The sequence below is a fragment of the Globicephala melas genome, chromosome 16 (assembly GCF_963455315.2).
Source record: "Globicephala melas chromosome 16, mGloMel1.2, whole genome shotgun sequence".
Classification (NCBI taxonomy): Eukaryota; Metazoa; Chordata; class Mammalia; order Artiodactyla; family Delphinidae; genus Globicephala; species Globicephala melas.
The window spans coordinates 80,524,425-80,544,971 of NC_083329.1; positions in this window are offsets into that span (position 1 = coordinate 80,524,425).

A 20,547-nucleotide genomic window follows, 5' to 3' on the forward strand; every position below is an offset into this window, starting at 1 on the left:
ACCTCTGCTTGGCCTCTCCCTCCTCTCCATACCCTGCTCCCCCCCCTCCCCTGCAGGTTCCCCCTGGGAGTACTTTCTTTCTAAAGTGTTGCATCATCACAAATTCTTCCCTTGAGTCTGCATCCAGGAAGGATCCAGTCTAAGATGGAAGGAAAGGAAGGAAGGACTGACTGCGGTCCCCTCTCCAAGGCCCTGCCAAGGGAGCAGCCCTGGGCATTCAGGCATTCGGTCTCTGAGCTTGTGGCACGTTGACCGGGCTGCCACGTTCACAGAGCCCCTAGTCATCATGTCTCTTACTAAACCCTAACCCTGAAGCCTTGAGAAGGACAGAAATACCAGATGACTTAGGATCACAAGGTAGTCAAGGAAAGCCTGGATGACAAGAGGATCAAAAGAACCAAATAAACAAACAATAACAACAAAACCCTGACTTTGGAAGAAATGAGCTAATGTAGAGAACAAAAAATAACTTCAAAATAAATGTAATTCCTGGAGATTCGATAAGTTACTGCATCCAGAAAATGAGGGGAAAAAAGGGAACCAGAGAATTAGAAAGAGGTCTTAACATTTAACAAAAATTGATTGCTGGGCTTCCCTGGTGGCACAGTGGTTGAGAATCCGCCTGCCGATGCGGGGGACATGGGTTCGTGCCCCAGTCCGGGAAGATCCCACATGCTGTGGAGCGGCTGGGCCCGTGAGCCATGGCCGCTGAGCCTGCGCGTCCGGAGCCTGTGCTCCGCAACGGGAGAGGCCACAACAGTGAGAGGCCCGCGTACCGCCAAAAAAAAAAAAAAAATTGATTGCTAAAATAAGAGAAAGTCAGTACACAGTTTGGAAGATAAAGTCAAAGTAATCTCCCAGGATGCAGACCCAAATATCAAGAGATAAGACAAATAAGAGAAAAGATTAAGAGATTTGGAGATGGTCCAACATCCACTACTAATAACAGTTCCAGAAGGAGATAACAAAGAAAACAGATACATTATCAGGAAAATAACACAAGAAAAGTCCCTAGGCAGAAGAGAGACAAATATTTCCCAAATGAAAGTCATATAAGCAAAAAAGACCCACATCTAGAAACATCATTGTGAAATCCCAGGACACAAAGGATAAAGATAAGATCATAAAAGCCTTGAGAAAGAGAGGAGAAAAAAATAGATCTGCACTTACAGAGAAACGAGAATCAAGTTGACATTTGCTAAAAGAAATTGGACAGAATCAGCTTGGCATCAAAAACTACAGGAAAACAATGATAACCAACTGTATAAGAAAGATATGGCCCAAACATGGCATAATTTTCAACAAATCGTGAATAGTAGCAAAGGAAGCTTCTTTTAAACATTGTTGACATTGGAAAGGAGGAGATGTGCATGTAAAACTGTGCGAACTATTTCACAAAGCAAGTGTCACTCAGAAGCCCAGACCAAGGTTCCAAGGGAAAGTCTTCTGTCACAAGAGGACTCAAGGAGGAGGGAGAGTTGCGGGCTGTCACTGCAAGTCACTCCTTACACTACAGTTCCCTCTACAGGCACCAGGTAAGGGTTAAACTCTACTGGTAGCCGTACTGGAGGGAATTAAGTGTCGTATGTATCTCACCCTAGCGCTAAGTGCTAACACAGGGGCAGCTTTCTCCTCCTCTGGGTTCAGCTACTTGGGAAGATGTTAAAGTTGGAGTCCTGTCCTCCTTGAGGCCATCAGGATGGTGAAAGGGGTAATAAGTGAGAGGTCAGAAGGGGAAAGTGCATCTCAGGCTAGAAAGAGCGGCATAATCCACCTGCCCCTCCCCACACGGACATTCTCTCTCCATTGTCCATCATGAGAGTATAGGTTTTCACGGTTTTTAATTCATTTATCCAACCAACATTTATTGAGGAGCTACCACGTGCCAGCACTGTTAATAAGTGCCGGATGGTGAACAAGACAGAATCCCTACTCTAATGGATTAAAGGAGACAAACAATATCATTATCTCAAGAATATGAGATAAAATTCAAAATTCATTCATCATAAAATTTCTTTGTAAGCTAAAAGTGGAAGAGACCTGTCTTACTATGATAAATTATTTCTATCAGAAATCTATATAAACATCATGTGGACTGTTGGGCTTTAGAGACCGAGAAGACAAAGACCGCTTCTAACTCTCCGTGGAGTTCCGATGGATACAATTAGAAAAATAAAAGAAATAGGAAGCAATCATTGGAAAGAAAAACAAAGATACCATTTTTATTTCCAGCTACAATGTCCACATACATAACCTAATAAGAGTCCAGTAACATAATGAGATACAGATACTCCAGTGTTACACAGTACGGGACCCAGAAACTGATCTAAATATATGTTGAAACATGTTGTAAGATAAAAGTAACATTATAATCTACAGGTAAAAAGTGAGTTTTTCAGGAAAGGTGCTGTGACAATTGATTATGTGGACTAAAATAAATTTAGATTTCCTATCTCACAACATGCAATTCTAAATATATTGAAGACCAAGTATGAAACATATAACTTTAAACTTTTGAGGAAAACATAGGGGAATGTTTTTCCCACTTCTGAATAGGGAAATGTTTCTTAAATCAAAATTTTAGAAGATATTTGATTCCTTTAAGGAGTTTAAATTTATTGACATTAAAAAGCTTCATAATTAAAGGGAAAAGATAGCCAAAGTCTGTAAAAAGATACTGCAAGTCATCCAACTGGCAAAGGATTAGTATTTAAGTACATACACATACATATACAGGTATATACTCACATATATAACAAGATAGATAGAAATCAAGATATATAAAGTACAGAAGTAAAGAATTTGAGACATGTATGAAATTAGCTTAAGATACATGTAGGTATGTGTATGTATAATAAGATATAAACAAACTTATTTTTTTAAAAAGGATAAAACAAATATTTCACAGAGACGGAGGCCTAAATGCCAGCGAGGATGTAGAAAAATAAGAATTCTAGTACAGATAGACCTGAAAATTTGTAGAATCTTACTTCGGAGAGTAATTTGGCAATATCTAATGCATTAGTCTGGGATCTCCAGAGAAACAGAACCAATAAGATACATATACACGGAGAGAGACAGAGACTTACTATAAGCAACTGGTTCATGTGATTGTGGAGAAGAGAAATCCAAGAACTGCAATTGACTTGTGCTTCAGATAAACACAATAACAAGGTCATAATTCCCCCTCATGTGATACAAGTATCGTAGTACAACTGGAAACACACTAACTTCCTTCTCCAGAGAGGAGGTAAAGTCCTTGAGTGACGTTTACTTTTCTCCTAGAAATTCCTTAACTTGAATACTATGATATAAAGTGAATTTTTCTTGTGTTACATGATAAGGAAATAAGAGAAGGAAGAAAACAAAAATTATATATGTAACACATAATACATACACACGAACATATTCATAACAAAATAACCCTACAGTTCCATTTCTGTTAATGACTAAAGTAAATGTTTGCACATACATGCAAGGAGACATGCACAAAACTGTTTATTGCAGCATTGTTTCTAGTAGAAAAACAACCTAAATATCTGCCTTCTATAGATTGCATAAATAACTTATCATATATGCAGATGATGGCATACTACCCAGCAATGAAAATTAATAAACAGGAGCTAAAGATGTAAACATGGGTTAACTCCAAAAAGATGATGTTGAGTGTTAAAAGCTAGTAACAAAACGTCAAACACTGTATGATACCATTTATATAAAGTTTAAAATAAAGCAAAATTTTCAAAAGCAAATTATTTTTGACAATTTTGTATGTAATAATAATATAAAAACTGAATGGAAATGACAAATATAAAATTCTATCCCCTCTGAGGATAAAGATAGGACATGGGATCTGTAACTATGTTTATAATATTTTATGACTGAAAAAAACCCCTAAAGTAAATATGGCAGATAAAGTTGGATGCTGGGTATAGGGTTTTCATTACATTATTTTCTATAGATTTCTGTATGTTTTTAACTTTTTGCAATAAGACCAATTCTCTCCACTCTCACACAATACTGTCAGTGTCCCTGTTACTATTGCTGCTCCAAAAATCATTTTATTATGATCACAGATTTTGTGGGTCAAAAATACAGACAAGGCACAGCAAAGATGTCTTGTCTCGGCACCGTGATATCTGGGATCTCAATATGGAAGACTGGAAGGCTAGGGTTGCCCCAGTGCCTGGGGCTGGAATCCATAGGAGGTATCTTTACTCACATGTCTGTGGCTTGGGCTTCTGCACAGCGTGATGTTCTCAGGTTAGTCAGACTCCTTACATGGTGGCTCAAGTTTCCAAAAGTGTGTGTCTAAAGAGAAGCACACAGAAGCGTCATGGCTTCTTCAAACCTAGTCTCAGTTTTGTAGAATCACTTAACATGGTGTCCCCTTGTTGCCAACTAGTTCAGCCCAGATTTAAGGAAAAGGGACATAGATCCCTCCTCAGTTGCAGGGGGGGGAGTGGCAAAAAATTTGGAAATATGCAAACCAGCAAAGTCCACTCTCTGGACGGTAATTATATACATTCCTCCCATGTGCAAAAGATACGTCCTCTTTCCAAAACCTTCCAGAAGGCCTCATCTATTTGGCGCCAGGTTGAGGTCCTGTTCCTTTCACAAACGAGGTTCCCCTAGGTGCATTTCCTTCAGTTGAGCTGCCTGAGTCGGGTTTCCCTCAATCTGAAGACCTGTGATCTAGAGACAAGCCATCGGTCTGCACACACCTGACGTAAAATGACTGGACAGACAGAGGATAACCATTTGATACCCTTGTGCAAAAACATGGGAAAAGGGAAGGACACAGGGGTCACTGGCCCATAGCAATTCTGAAACCTGCTGGATTCAGTTGCCAGTTCCTTGATTAAAATTCAGTCTTTCTCCCCGGACCTAGTCTCTGTGGCTCTTCACTCTAGTCTCTGAGCTCTTGGTTCAGCCCCTCTGATTATCTTCTTTCTCCATAAGAAGAGTGAGTATGTAGCCAAGTGGCCTTCTCAGCCTGTTTCATGCCTGTAAAACTTGGAGCGTTAAAGGTCTCTGTCCTTTTGGACTTTGTGTCTCTTTTAGCTCAAGCTGGCACTGTTTCTGTGAGAAAAATTCTCTTAAATTGTCTTCAAAGACTTTGGAGGCTCACTCATTAGACAAATTTTATCAGCATAAGCTCTTCACTATCTTGGGCTACCTGTGAGGCTTCCCTTGAGACAACTCCCTTAAGCGTCTTCAGAGCCCAATTGTTTAATGGAGAAGCTTTGCAAAGTACACCATGATGGTCCTAGAAGGCCTTTTGATTGACTGAAAAGGTCTATGTTTCTTTTCCTTTATACTTCCTGTGTGCTTACGAAGTATCATATATCAATAGTACCGTTCTGGATTTGGTCTTTCACCTGGAGACTTTTCTTAATTTGCAAATTCTGCTGGCTTAAAAGACTGATCTGGGCTTTTATATAGTCTCTCAAAATTTCATTAAAAAACGGATTGATTCCTCCTTTAGTTCATCTCTCTCATCTCTCATTTTATTATAGGCAGCTAGAAGAAGCTGGCTGTTGGCAGTGTTGGTTCCTTTTGAGGGCTGTGAGGAGGAATCTATTCCACGTCTCTGCCCTAGCTTCTGGTGGTTTGCTGGTAATCTCTGATGTTCCTTAGATTGTAGACATACCATCCCCAGCTCTGTCATCATGTTCACATAGCATTCCACCTGTGTGCATGCCTGTGTCCAACTGTCCCTTTTTTATAAGAACACGAGTCACATTGGATTAGGGGCATGCTCCACTCATGTGACCTCATCTTAATGAATTACTTCTGCAACAACCTTAGTTCCAAAAGGTCACATTCTGAGGTATTGGGGGTTAGAACATCAGTAAATGAATTGCGGGGGAGAGTGCAGAGGTGCAGGGGGAGTAACTTAACTCCTAGCAGATCCCTAGGTGAAATTATCAGAGGTGTGTGGATAGGGAACACAACTGGATGGAGTTTGTCTCTTTAGTCCCAGCTCACTCACTCAGTGTGCAGCCAGACATGAAAAGAGTCAGCATCCGGCCTCAAGGATTCCTCCAAAGCACCTTCCATGCTCTCAATCTGGTCGACTCTGATGTTGTCTCAACCTACCTTGCTCTCTGAGTCTTGTGGCTAAATCCATATCCCAGACTCCCACACACACTTTGCTCTGGAGATCCTTTTTTGACGTGTGTCTCTGGTTGTGATCCTGAACATTGCCCCTTGGACCTGATTTAGTGGTTTGCTGCTGTTCCCAACTCAGCCATTTGAGAATAGAGATGCTCTTCTCTTCGACCTGGACCCTGGGACTCATGCCAGCCAGCACAGACCCACCAGGCAACAACAAGCAGACTCGGGACTCTGTCTACCCCTGCCATCTTCAACAGGTAGTGTAGGCTAAACCGTGGAATGTGATGGCTTGATGAGTCATCCCGAGTGAACCAGAGAGCATCCGGGTTAGAAAAGGTAGCAAGGCAGGCCAAATCCATGCGACCACTGACCCCATGCAAGAGGAGCAGAGAATGCACACAAAGCTGCTGCAATGCTAGTTTACTTTCAAATTTCCAGAAATATAAATCTGTAATTGCACTCGGCATCCACCTCCAGTCAGGAAAGCCCTCGTAGCCAGGAAAGCCATGGGATACTTCAACCCTGGACAAACAGCTCTTGGTCATCCTCCTGTCATCTCCGGCTCTGGCTCCAACTCCCACTTCAGAAGTGTTCTAGGGCTGCCATCACAAAGCTCCACAGACAGAGGGGGCTTAAACAGCAGACATTTATGTACTCAAAGTTCTGGAGGCTGGGAGTCCAAGATCAAGGTGTCAGCAGAGTTAGTTCCTTCTGTGGCTTCTCTCCTTGGCTTATAGATGACAGTCTTCTCCCTATGTCCTCACATGGGCCTCCCCTGTGTGTGTCTGTTTCCTAATCTCCTCTTCTCATAAGGAGATCAGTCAGATTGGAGTAGGGCCCTCCTGATGACCTCATTTTTACTTACCTCTTTAAAAATACTGTCTCCAAATATGGTCGCATCCTAGAATGCTGGGGGTTAGGACACCAACATGAATTCAGAGGGACACAATTCAGACCATTCTCCCTTGGCTGTGAACTCCTCAAAGATGAATAATGAATCTAATTCACTGGCCTTGCACAGACTGAACTCATGGTAGATGCTCAGTAAATATTTGTTGAATTGAAACCCATCATTAAGATATTTCAAATGCTTTCTCTTTGGACAAAGTGACACTACTTCTTTTATTCTTTTCTACTGAGTTTACCTTTAACCATTTGGTTTCTCTGATCAAAATCTTACTAGTCATTACTTTGAGGGATTAGATGGCAAAGCAGCAAACTAACACAGCAAAAATCCAAAAATGTGTACTACTTTAAAGGAATATTACATAGCTAAAACACTAAATTGTAAAGAATTTTGCATAGTTTAACTTATATCTTTTTTCAATAATAATTATAACTCAGCTATAAATTGCTATAAGACCTTTGAGAACTTTGCTCTAATGAAAATAAGAATACAAGATAATTAGCCCATCTCTGGTTCATACAGGGTTTTTTTAAAATTTTGATCTCCTAATGGTTAGGTATTTTTCTTACACTTGTAAATACTATGGGCTTAACAAAGCTTTGCTTTTGTTATCCTTACAGTTATAACTAGGATTTTGCTAGAACTATTTCCTTTCTAGACATAACAACTAGTGTGGAACCACTGCAATGCAATGTCCTACAATAGAAATAAAGTTGACTATTAAAATGTGACACTATTCCATTATTTCAAATCTACTTGCTCTGAGATCAAGCAATGCTAGATACTTACTGGAAGTCTAAGGTTTGTATAGAGGATGAAAACAAAAGGAGGGATGGCAAATATGAAGGGAATTGGAAATAGGATTAAATGCAAGAATGGAGGAAAAGAGAATTAGAGAGGAGAAATAGAATAAAAGGAAAGAATGGTGAGAGGAGAGAAGAAAGAGGGAGGCAGAAGCAGATAATTGAAAAATTATGATAAAGGTGTCAAACTGTCTCTGGCGTTAGGGTCTTGATCTGTCTCCATGTGACAAAATTCACTTTACAGAATGTCCTTTGTATTAAAATTAAAACATGACACATGTCGCTGTGATGCCCCATCAAAAATATTCTTTGGAGATAACAGTTTATTGGACTAGAGAATTCCACTAATCCCCTCACATCCACAAAGCATCTGGTGGAAAATAGCCTCCAAAGACAGTCCACATCTGATATTTCTATACTAGCTCCATGAAAAGAGAGTCTTTCAATTAGTGACAGGAATTACACGTGTGTTACCGCGGGTCGTGTTCACAGGATGGAAGTGATTACAATGCAGTTTACATCCCTTAAAGCTAAACGATCTGCTCTTTCTAGTTGCTGGTATCAGAAAAAATAGCAAAACGGTCCAACAGATAACCCCCGAATCATGACAAGTAATACATCTGCCTGCTGAAACATCTTTAAGAAAACTTCCTCTGAGGAAAGGGAAGACGTAGGAGGTAAAACCACATGTGCAGAGTTGCTGATATCAAAATTGCAATATTGCTCCCAGATCAAATTTCCTATTTTATCCTGTTACAATACGAGACAGGACAATGCTGTGAAGCCCTCTTTGTGGAACCTGAATTTTTAATGCAGTGTGGCCTGTGAACCAGACTGAAAGAAAACAGCTGGAAACCAGTACATTTCTGGCAACTGTTATTTTTGAAAACTAGTGGAAGGAATAAGACATCAAAATGGTCTTTTAAATTTTGTCTTCAGCATGAAGCTTCTACCCTGGAGTGGGGAAATGTAAAACTCCAACTGACTTTGTTGATTAATGGAAATTTACAATCATACAATGTCACCCCGAGGAAGAACGGGCACCATTTTGCAGATGGCGAAAATGGAAGCTCAGGAACCAGACAGAGGCGGCTTCCTGGTACTTACCTCTGGGGAGGTCACATGATGGGGGGGCCGGGGGTGCTGGTTTATGGATACAAAACATGAATGCCCACCTTCTGTGATTCCCCCTCCTGACACACATTTGTGGATAGGGAAAATGGAAGAAGGCACTGGAGTTTATTTGATCTTTCTAGATCTACTCATGAAGCAGTGTGTACTGTGAGATCCTACAGGTAATTGTTATGTTTCCCCTTCTTAAATAGTGCTTACTTTCCTAAATGTACTTAGAATGAGTCTACAATTCAAGCCACAAAATCTGCAAATCTCAGACTTCAAAGAAAAAAACCTCAAACTATATTGTCTGTCATTTAAACCCTAACCGTAACCCTCACCACCACCACCAACCCCACAACCTCTCTTTTTTTAAAAAACACAGTTCTTTTTTTTAAAATTTATTTTATTTATTTATTTTTGGCTGCATTGGGTCTTCATTGCTGCATGCGGGCTCTTCTCTAGTTGTGGCAAGCGGGGGCTACTCTTTGTTGCGGTGCGCGGGCTTCTCATTGCTGTGGCTTCTCTTGTTGCAGAGCATAGGCTCTAGGCACGCGGACTTCAGTAGTTGTGGCGTGCAGGCTCAGTAATTGTGGCTCGCGGGCTCAGTAGCTGTGGCTCACAGGCTCTAGAGCTCAGGCTCAGTAGCTGTGGCGCACGGGCTTAGTTGCTCCGCGGCATGTGGGATCTTCCCGGACCAGGGTTCAAACCCGTGTCCCCTGCATTGGCAGGCGGATTCTTAACCACTGAGCCACCAGGGAAGTCCTCCCCACAACCTCTCTTAAATGCCAAAAACCTGGAGGTTCTCTTTAAGCCTTCTCCTCAACTTTTATACCATAAACCTCCTCACTGGTGGTGGCCTGAAAAGGCACCTGCCACATCTTTGCTATGTTTTGTGTTTGCACAAAATTAAAACCATCCCTTCATTCTTTAAGCAAAATGGAACCCCCAGAAGGATGTTAACTGTATCCAACCTGCTAATTTGATTTACCCAGACACACCATCAAGTCTCCATACTACAGTTTGCAAAATGCTGCTAAAAGAGAACTAGACCAAGATCCTTAACTATCAAAATTTCTCTGAATCTTCTGTAAAATTCAGGTAAATAGACATTCCTTAAGAGAGTTACATGAGACTCTGCAGAGTTTATAAATATTTCCAAGAATGGCAGTGGGTCCAGACTCATCCTGGCAAACTCTCACTGTGAACCCCAGACATACAGGTCTCAGGGGTGAGGCATACTCCTCACTGCAGGAAAACAGGAGGAAGGAATTGCTTTTATTTTTATTTTATAATGTTCACTCACTCAGTAATATCTATTGAACCTCTATTATTTGCCAGGCAAAAAAGTTTCTGTTTTTCCAAGAAATATTACAAGCATTTTCTTATTTACTGAGAAGAAATTCTTGCAAATGTATATGAATTTGCCGATTATTTTTATACACAACGTGAAGGCGGTGTGGAAATTAAATCCATGCAGATGCACTGACGTACCCCACTTCCCCTGCACACACTTACATACACACACACATCCATTCTCTTGTATTATTCTTTTTTATGGGAAAAAACAGGGAGGATCAGATCCTTAACAACAGCATGTAGATGTCAGAGATCCAGAGATATGAAAGTGGTCTCTGTTAGGAAACGATCATGGAGCACTTGCCCTGGGGAGAGAGGGAAAGGCGTGCCCACACCAGGGAGGTGGCAGGAAGCCCCACACCTTCCATTCCTTTGCTCTCAGAACGTGTCCCATGTGGTCTGGCATGCTGACCCTGAGTCAGTGTGGGCACTGCAGGGCTTGCTTGGGTGGGAGAGTTGGTGACACTGAGAGTCTTTGGTGCCCAGCTAAGCAAAGCAGGATAGGCCCTCTCGGAAGCCACAGCCTGCTGTGTCCAGCATTCGGGTTCAGGAAGAAATGAAGAAGCTCTGGTCGCCCAGTGCCACTGTGGCTCTACTGCTTTGGCACAGTACTTGCCTCCCTACAGGATTCCCCGTGGGGCTGGGCATGCTCACCAGAGCTTGCCTAAAGATGGGTCAGCTGAAGCTGAAGGATTTGAGTTAGGAATTAAAAAGAGCTTCCTGGTTGAAAAGGCGAAAAGACATTAAAAGTTCCGGAGTAAAGGGAATCTTCCTGCACCGTTGGTGGGAATGTAAATTGGTGTAGCCACTATAGAGAACAGTATGGAGGTTCCTTAAAAAGCTAAAAACAGAGCTACCATATGATCCAGGAATCCCACTCCTGGGCATATATCTGGAGATAACCCTAATTCGAAAACGTACATGCACCCCAATGTTCATTGCAGCACTATTTACAATAGCCAGGACATGGAAGCAACCTTAATGTTCACTGACAGATGAATGGATAAAGAAGATGTGGCACATATATACAATGGAATATTACTCAGCCACAAAAAAAGAATGAAGTAATGCCATTTGCAGCAATGTGGATGGACCTAGAGATTATCATACTAAGTTAACTCAGTCAGAAAGACAAATACCATATGATATCGCTTATACGTGGAATCTAAAATATGATACAAATGAACTTATTTACAAAACAGAAACAGAATCACAGACTTAGGGAACAGACTTATGGTTACCAGAGGGGAAGGGGGGAGGGGTAAATTAGGAATTTGGGAGTAACATATAAATACTACTGTATATAAAATAGATAAACAACAAAGACCTACTGTATAGCACAGGGAACTATGCTCAATATTTTGTAATAACCTATATGGGAAAAGAATCTGAAAAAGAGATATATATATAGATATATATATACATATGTGTGTGTGTGTGTGTGTGTGTGTGTGTGTATAAAACAAAGAGGGCCGTCAGGAGATACAGGTCCAGGGGGTTATGATTGGTTTGGACCAGCATGGCCACCAGGAGATGGAGAGAAGAGGCTGGATTTGAGATGAGCATTTATGAGCAACTGATGGACCAGGTATGGGAAGTGAGGGGAAAAAGGAATCAGGGGTGGCCCTGGGGTCTTGATAAAGCATCAGTGTGGCTGTCAGGCCATTTATTACGACAGGGAAGACAGAGGGAAGAATAGGCTTGCTCTGCGCACGTGTGCGCATGTGTATCGCGGTTGGATTGACAAATCCAAGGAGATGTCAAGTCCGAATTGTATTTTCTGACCTGAAGCTAAGGGAGAAATTTGGATTAGAGCCAAAGATGAGGGTACCTGCAGCTTATTTTCATAGCTGAAGCCTAAGGAATTGATGAAGTTGTCCAAACAGAGGCTGAGGAGTGAGAAAAGAATTGATGGGGTGGGGGGAGTTGATCAGAATAGTAAGGGAACCATATAAAGGATGGCAGAAGAATGGAAGACCCCGTGTGATGCTAAGCAGAGGCCAGAGTAGGAGGAAGAAAACCAAGAGAATAGGGTATCCTGTGGGCAAGGCAGGAGAGAGTTGAGAAGGAGAAATGATCGGGTGTGAGGACGTTGGGAAGAGGTAAGCAGGATAAGCCCAGAGGAGTGATCATGATCTTGGTGAGAGCAGCTTCAGAGAAATATGGCGGGGAAGCTGGGCTACACGGGGAGGGTAGGTCAAGGCCACTTGGAAAGGGCGTTGGCTATGAAAGGGCAGAGACGGGGCCCACTGGGAGCGGGGGTTAGAAGTGTCACCTGCACACCTGCACACAGTCAAGGAGAAAAAAGTGTGAGCCGAGGCATTGGATAAGCTTCCCTCTAAGAAGCACAGCCAGAGCTGGGCCTTGAGCGATGGCTAGGATTAAACCAGCTGGAGGAGGGGGAGAGATTTTTTCCCATGAGGAATGAGCCTGAACAAAGGCCCAGACCTACGCTGCACAATATGGTAGCTACAAGCCATATGGCAATTACAGAAGGCTATTGGGCTCTTGATACGTGCCCAGTTCAAACGGAGATGCACCCAAAGTGCAAAATACACGCTGAGTTTCAAAACAAGAAGAATGTGAAAAATCTAATAATTTTATATGATTACATCTTGAAAAGATAATATATTGGATATAACAGGCTAAGTAAAATAGATTCTTACAACTACTTTCACCCATATCTTTTTTTGTCCAGTTTCATCGATACAATTGACTTACAATATTGTATACATTTAAGGTGTACAGCATAACCATTTGACTTACATATGTCATCCTTTTTTTTACTTTCTTTAAATGTGGCTCTTGAACATTTTTAAATTACGGCTTGCTGCCTGTTCTATCAGCAGTGCTGGCCTAGAGATGAGACAAGAATGCAGGTGCAGGGACCACTAGGGGACAGGTGGGTGTTCCAGTGGGAAAAGAGGTGAGTTTGGATAACTTCAGTGGCATCTAAGTGAAAGGAACTTCCACATGCAAACAGAGATGTGCCGGTACAGAGCTATGGAATTTCCCGAGCAGGAGAAGAACGCTGGTCTATAAGGAAATTCAAACACGGGGCAGTTTGTGTCTTCAACTTGATGGAAAACTAACCCCTTAATCACTAACCAAAGAAGGGCAAGTCATTTGTGAAGGGTGACAGGATGGGAGAGGAAAAGCCAATGGTCCCACAAAACCTCCTTCCTCTGTTTCCTGTTCCTCCAAGCACCTCAATCAGCAGAACAATCTATTCAAAGCATATGGTCCCGACGTCAGAAGCCAGAGCTTGGCTTTGAACGGTGAGTGCCCTGGAAGGGAAAGGGGTGCTCAGTCGGTTGGTCCCTCCTGTGCATGTACCTTGCCCTGTGTGAGGTGTCTTATCTCCCTGAGAGCATGGACTTGGGAGGCAAGCGGCCTGGGGGGAAACCCCATCTGCCCCTCTTACCTGCTGTGGCTTCTCTGGACTCAGTTTTCTCTTTTGTTCAAGGGCTTGGATACAGTACCTGCTGCATGTAGGGTTGTAGCGAATTCTAATAAGGTCATGTATGTATGTAAAGTACAAAGCAGGAGCCGGGAACACTATGAATTCTGGTTAATACTGGTTATTGTTGACGTTTAATCCCTTTAACAGCTCCGCACAGTGGGGATTAGGACTCCCCATTTCATAGATGAAGGTGCTGGACAAGAGCTATAGCCAGAGCATCTGGGTTGAAGTCTTCTCTCCACACCACCTTGGACAGATCACAGGTTAATGGGAAATTTAGCCAGTGCTAACAAACTTGCCATCCACATTTCCTGGAAGCTATTAGAATTTGCACGAGTTGGAAGACACTCAAGACTTCATTGAGTACTCTGAACTTTCAACAGAGACCCCGTGGCAAGCAAGACCATGCCATAAGAGTAGGATAATCTAACCCCAGAGAAAAATTATTTTAGGCCCATCCAAACAAAACTTTAAAAATACTCCTTAATAGCATGAAGCTTGTTTGAGAATAAATTAACCTTTCAGAACAAAAATTGACCTGCAATTAAGGAAGAAAAAAAACCCAAACCACTAAACACCAAGCAACACAGCATTGATGATGCCCAGAACGTAACAACAACAAAATACAGATAAATGTTCAAAATAACCAGGAAAAAAATCTGATAATGAAAATTATCTTGAAATGACAGAGATGATGGAATTAATAGACACACACTTTAAAAACGGTATCAAAAATATGGTAAGGAATTTAGATAAAAACATGAATATAATGAAGAAACAAATAAGGACTTTCAATAGAGAAATAGGACCTATAAAACTGGAAATTTTAGGAGTAAATAATGTGTTATTTAAAATAAAAAAATTACTTCATGGGCCTAAAAGCTGAGTAGACACAGAAAGGAAGAGTGAATTTGAATTCAGGGCTAAGGAAATTATCCAAACTAAAGCAGAGTGGGAAAAAAATGCTGGAGAAAAAAATAACGAGTGCCTCACTAATCTGTAAGATAATGGCAATCAGGTTAAAATATACATAATTACAGGGCTTCCCTGGTGGTGCAGTGGTTGAGAGTCCGCCTGCCGATGCAGGGGACACAGGTTCGTGCCCCGGTCCGGGAAGATCCCACATGCCGCAGAGCGGCTCGGCCCGTGAGCCATGGCCGCTGAGCCTACGCGTCCGGAGCCTGTGCTCCGCAACGGGAGAGGCCACAACAGTGAGAGGCCCACATAGCGCAAAAAAAAAAAAAAAAAAAAAAATATATATATATATATATATATATACACACACATAATTACAGTACAGAAGTAGAGGAGAGAGATGTGGGAGAGAAAAACTATTTGAAAACATAATAATTATATATTTTCCAATTTTGATGACATATTCAAGATCAAAAAAACTCAAGTAAAATAAGCTTAAATAAAACCACACTAAAGTACATCATAACCAAACGACTGAAAACCAATAATAAAAATAAAGTATTAAAAGCAACCAGAGGACAAAAAGGCACATTACACATATTTGAGAACAGTAAGAATGATTCCTGACTTTTCCTCAGAAACAGGACAATTCAGGAAACAATGGAATGAGATATTTCCATTGTAAGAAAAGGTATTTGCATTGCCAACCTAGAAGTCCAGCAAAAACATTCTTCAGAAATGAGGGTAGGGACCTCCCTGGTGGTCCAGTGGCTGGGACTCTGAGTTCCCAATGCAGGGGGCCTGGGTTTGATTCCTGGTGGGGGAACTAGATCCCACATACGTGTTGCAACTAAGACCTCGTGCAGCCAAATAAATAAATAGACAAAATAGTTTTTAAAAATGAAGGTAACTAGACAAAAATGTAATAGATGCATGCCTTCCTACTCCTCCTCCTAAGGTATGGTAAAAAAAAACCCTGAATATTATACATAAAACAAATATAAAAAGACTATGGAAGATGGAGAGAAGAAAACAGATCCAAAGAATTACATGTGGTGAGTTCTTGGATTTTCTTTTAGCCTTTTATATACCAGTCTGGGCACTGCAGAAATAGGTAATGGGGAAGTAGGAAGTAAAAAACACTAAACAAGAAAAGAGCCCAAAGAAAAGACTTCTCTCTCTAGTCAAAGGACCAAGAAAGGGAGAAACATGCAAGAAAGAAAACTTTTAGACAAAACTCCTTAGACTAGTCTCCTACCCCTGCTCGTGTGGTCTCAGAGCCATTGAGTGGGGAGCTGGTAGTTTCACTCCTACCTGGCAGTAATGATACATCACATGGTATCAGTAGAGATGACGTGAGGATACTGGACCCTCATTTAGTAGCTCCATCCTCACCGTCCCTACCTGGACTAGTGTCAGAGGAGGCCAGATGGGAAACCAGGCCTTTCACAACCATCCAGAACAATTACTGAACAACCAACTGTACCTGACTGATATTTAAGAAACACTGCATCCAGCAACTGCAGAAAACACATTCTTTTCAAGTGCACATGGACCAAACACCAAGACAGACCATATATTGGGCCATAAAACCAGTCTGAACAAACCTAAAAGGATTGAAATTAGGCAGAATATATTTTTCAACCAGAAGGAAATTAAATAAAAAGTCATTAATAATAAGCAGCCCAGAAAATCCTCAGATGTTTGAAAATTAAACAACACACTTCTAAATAACTAATGTCAAAGAAAAAAATTACAAGGGAATTAGAAAATATTTCGAACTTAACAAAGATATCACATATCAAAACTTGCAGGGTGCAGCTAGAGGGAAATTTATAGCTCTAAATGCTTGTATTAGAAAGAGGAAAGACTTAAAAGCTTTAAAAATCTATCTTTAGAGGCAAGGAGAAGAGCAAATTAAACCAAGGTAAGGGAAAAAAAGGAAATTTGAAACAGAAGAAATCAATGAAATAGAAAACACAGATAAAAAAGTAACAAGTTTGTTCTCTGAAATTATTAATAAAGTGACTGATAACTTCTTAGCTAGAATGGACAAGAAAAAAAGAAATAAAAGAATATCAGAATGAAGGAGGGGAAATCACTACAGATCCCACAGATATTGTAAACAACTCTGTGATATAAATTTTTAAAAGTAAAAAATAGAAAATCTGAGTAGCCCTATACCTATTCAAGAAATTAAATTTATAGTTTAAAGTCTTCCCACAAAGAAGATTCTAGGTCCAGATGAACTCACTAAGGAATTCCATCAATCTTTTTTTTTTTTTTTTTTGCGGCACGCGGGCCTCTCACTGTTGTGCCCTCTGCCGTTGCAGAGCACAGGCTCCGGACGCGCAGGCTCAGAGGCCACGGCTCACGGGCCCAGCCGCTCTGCCGCATGAGGAATCCTCCCGGACCAGGGCACAAACCCGCGTTCCCCGCATCGGCAGGCGGACTCCCAACCACTGCACCACCAGGGAAGCCCCCATCAATCATTTTTTAATTCTATTAATCATTTAAGGAAGAAATAATAATACCAAAATAATTTCCCAAATAAATCTATATATCAAATCATTTTAAGTCAAATTCCAGCAGTCTGATTTGCAGAAACTGACAAGCCTCTTTTAAAATTTATGCACATGAAAAGGGCTTCAAATAGAATAAACAATCTTGAAAAAGAAGAAGAAAATTGAAGTACTTATACTACCTGTTTTGAAGACATAAATTTATGTTAATGAGGTACATGTTTAATGGCATGAAATTGGGTAAATGGTATCTATCTGAAACAGATACACACTTATACAGTCAATTGGTTTTAGGGCAAGCTACCAAAACAGTTCCACGCGGAAAGGATTTTCAGCAAATGATTCTGAAACAACTGGTCATCTCTTTGAAAGAAAACAATCTCAACTCACACCTCACTCCATACAGATGTTAATTTACAATGGATCACTGACTTAAACATAAAAGCTAAAACTATAAAGCTTTAGAAAATACATATTAGAATACCTTCACAACATGAGGATAAGAAAAAATTTCTTAGATTTCAGAAAGAAGAAACTACTGAAAATGAGTTTATCAAATTAAATAATTTTACTCATGAACATTTATCAGTAACATTTACTAAAAAATGAATAAGCAAGCCATAGATCAGGAGATAATGTTCACAGTACATTTATCTGACAAAGGGCTTGCATCCAGAATACATTAATTACTCCTGTGACTCAATCATAAAAAGACAAACACTCAATTTAAGATTTTTTTCAAAAGCCTTTAAAAATCAATTCACAAAGACAGATACACCAATGGCTACTATAAATATGAAAAAACTGCTCAACATCATCTTTCAACAGGAAAATGAAAATTAAAACCACCGTAAAATATCACTGGACACCCCTTAGATTTGCTAAACAACCACTAAATGTTGGCCGAGGCACGCAACAGCTAGAAGTTTCATAATTTGTTGGTGGAGAAGTGAAGCACTTTGACCACTATGGAAACTGTTGTGCAATTTCCCTAAAGTTGTGTGTACTTACCTTATGATTCATCTATTCCACTTCTAGGTATCTACCTAAGATAAGTGAAAACACGTATTCATGTGTTTCATACCTATAATTTTCGTAATGTATATGTATTCATACCATAGTCAGTTCTTGTTACTTACGGTAGTTCTGTTCTATAAAGCCACTATGAACACTGAATTAGCAAATACTGAACTGTTACTCCCAGGGAGAATAAAGGGTTAGGTCCCTGAGAGCCTCTGGTTACAACATTTTCATCAATCTATCAATACATAACCTTGTTTTACGTGTGTTTCTGTCTAAAGGCACCTTAGTTAATATATATGGTTGATCTGTTAGCATTGAACTCATGGCCAACAGCACTGTAATCCATGAAACAAGCTCATCTAACACACATACTTTCTCCATAGGGCACATCACAGCCTTTTCGCACTGCGAAACACTAGACAGCACTTCAGCACTATGCTTGGGGGTTACTTTAAACAACAAAATCACAAATGCAAAGCACAAAGGGAAAAATTACACGTAGGACACTTGCAGTGTGAGAGCTGAAGCAAGAAGGTGAGCATTGCTTTGTTCTGTCCCAGCTGTGAACATGCACGTTAGCTCAACTCACGTTTTTGGCTGCTCTGCCCATGTCGATGAAGGACCACAAAAACACCACAAGAACTGCAGTATTTGGGGGGTTACAAACACATTTTGTACAGTAGACAAATTCACAAATACAGAATCCATGGAAAAGGAGGAGCAGGTATAGTGATTCTATATATGTAGTGTTCTAGGACAGGCAAAGCTAATCGACAGTGAAATAAGTAGAACAGAGGTTGCTTCTGGAGGGATGGGGACCAGAGATTGCTAGGAAGTGTCATGAAGGATCTTTTTTGGTATGATGTAAATGTTTTATATCTTGACGGGCTGTGTGATACAGGGGAGGGTGTGGTTTGTCAGAAATCATTAACCATTACATATATGTCATCATGTGTAATTAAACCCCAGTAAAATAATAAAACTACACAAAAGGAAATTCAACACTCTCTACACTAAAAGCAAACAACAAAATAATGATGTATCAAAATTAAACAGTGAAAGCAAACCCAAAGAAAAAATGATTAAAAGATATGAGAAATCAGTTCACAAAAGGAGAAATACAATATTTCTATGGTGAAGCGACTGTCTCGAAGCATTTAGTGGCAGAACAAGGGCTTAAGTTTAGATCTCCTGATTTCTTTTCTATTATATCAAGGGAGTGGTGACTGATGTCAGCAATGTGGAAACCATTTAAGGGCAGGAGACATAATAGTAACAACTGTCTCCAAATGAATCACACGGTTGCGTAATATCAGTAGAATTCTCTTCTTGCATCACAAACAGGTTAATTCTGAATTTTATCAGAACAATCAATATGAACGAATACAGAGACGATTCCGGGAGAAAATTTTTAAAACTGACAAAATGACAGCGAGTTACAAATTATTACCGTGTAGCTATAATTAAAATGTATTGGAGTAAGAAAATAGAAGTAAGTTATTGGAACATTATATACACCTCTTCTGTATACAGAATTGTTAAAAGGAGGGAGACTATTAGTGTATTGCACTGGGATAACAAGTAAGTCATCTGGGGGAAAGGTATTGGTAGATTCTCACTACACCATACTATTCCTATACTACAGAACAAGAGGCGGTTTCTGCCAGGTAAAAGATTATCTTTAAATAAGATTTTAATCTTAATTGAAGTGTAATATTTAAACAGAGAGGTGCACAAGTCATCAGTGTGCAGTCATTAACCTCTACTTAAAGGTAACCTATATTCCAACTTCTAATACCGTAGATTAGGTTTGACTACTTTTGAACTCTACATACATGGAATCATATGGTGTATGTTATTTTGTGAATGACTTATTTCAGTCAACACTATGTTTGTGAAATTCCTCCACGTTCTTGGCTACAGCCGTAGTTCATTCATTTCCATGGCTGTAGAGTATTCATTCTACTATCTGCAATTTTGATGTATTAAAATAATGCTGCTATAAACATTGTCAGACATGCCTTTTGGTGCAGGTATGCGTTCATTTCTGCTGGCATACATCTAAGGTAGAATTGCTGGTTTATAGGAATATATACGATCTTAGGTATATTCACCAAACAGGAGATCAGAGTCTCCATTGTTACATATTGTGTACTTGGTATTTCTGTCACCTTTTTTAGCTCTTCAAGGATGGGAGGTGGGGAGGGAATCAGGGGTGTTGTAATACCTTGTGTTTTTATTTTCTATTTCCTCAGTTAATAATGATGTTGAGATACTTGGTATCATCTTTTATGAAATATCCATTGAACTTTTTGGCCCATT